We start from the raw sequence: 1455 nt of genomic DNA, 5'->3' as shown, positions 1-1455 counted from the left end.
GGCACAGACCATTCTACGCCTTTACTTAAGTCACGCGGCTTGTTCTACTCAAGTTTTTAACAATCGTGATGATGATTCTCTTTCTGACTGTGCTGCATAGCATGTGAGATTTTAGTTCCTTGACCAGGGAACAAACCTGAGCCCCCTGCAGTGGATTAACCACTGGGTCACCAGGGAAGTCCTGAGAATCATGATGATTTTTAATGACACACTTAAACTGTTTTCAATACTCTTTTGCGTGTGTCGGCTCATGGAACCCTCACAAGAAAGGCTCAGGGCAAATTTGATGATCTCCATTGGGAAGATGTTCTGGGCACAGAGAGGCTAGGCTAGCTTGAGTCTCTCAGGACACAGGAGCTGAGCCGGTCACTGTCCACCAACTGTGAGGAGAAGAAGTGAAGAAGGCAGTGGGCAGGAAGCCCAGGCTCCGCAGGGAGATGGGACTGTCAGTGTTCCACCTGCCAGGCACGCCCATTAGCAAGGACCTGGAGTCATCTTGGCTTCAGTGATAACAAGGGAGCATGGTGGTTTTTACTGCTGTTTAGTCGCTCAGTTGTGTCCGACTCTTTGCAACCCCGTGGACTGCAGCACGCCAGGCTTCCCTGTCCTTCACCATCTCCTGGAGCTTGCTCAAACTTATGTCCATCAAATTGGTGATGCCATCCAATCATCTCATCCTCTGTCATCCCCTTCTCCTCCCACCTTCAATCTTTCCCAGCATCAGGATCTTTTCCAATGAGTGAGTTCTTCGCATGAGGTGGCCAAAGTATTGGAGCTTCAGCTTCAGCATCAGTCCTTCCAATGAATATTCAGGACTGATTTCCTTTAGGATGGTCTGGTTGGATCTCCTTGCAGTCCAAGGGACTCTCAAGGGTCTTCTCCAGCACCACAGTTCAAAAGCATCAATTCTTTGGCACACAGCCTCCTTCATCAGTTCTTCGGCACTCAGCTTCAGCATCGTGGTGTCAGGCCCTAAACAACCTTCGGGGTCTGGCTGGTGCTTTATGCCACATGAGGGAATGTTGCTGTGTTCCTTCTTTGAGAGCAATGAGACTGGTGCTTTATGCCACATGAGGGAATGTTGCTGTGTTCCTTCTTTGAGAGCAACGAGACTGAAGCACCCGTGGGAGTCAATTCTCAGGTAAGGAGAATCATCAGTCAATCAGAATGTCCCTAATGCAGAAGCAGACAATAGACAAGACGACGAGGTCCCTGAAATGTTCTGCCCCCTGTGGCTTCTCTTGTTGGCTTGATCCATGACCCAGGCCCAAGCTGGGGGTCTTGGGGTCCCCCAAAGACTGGGAGCTGTACACAGTTCCCACCTGGAACCACAGGCAGCTGCTACGTGTCTGAAGGACCTTCGTGCTCTCTCTGTGGGAGCCTCGGTTTCCCCCCGGGCGGTAGGGATGACACCCTTCTTGTCTCTGAACCTCAAACAGCTCTCTGAAACTCAAA

The sequence above is a fragment of the Bos mutus genome, chromosome 26 (assembly GCF_027580195.1).
Source record: "Bos mutus isolate GX-2022 chromosome 26, NWIPB_WYAK_1.1, whole genome shotgun sequence".
In the NCBI taxonomy this organism is placed as follows: Eukaryota; Metazoa; Chordata; class Mammalia; order Artiodactyla; family Bovidae; genus Bos; species Bos mutus.
This window is presented reverse-complemented; position numbering follows the sequence as displayed.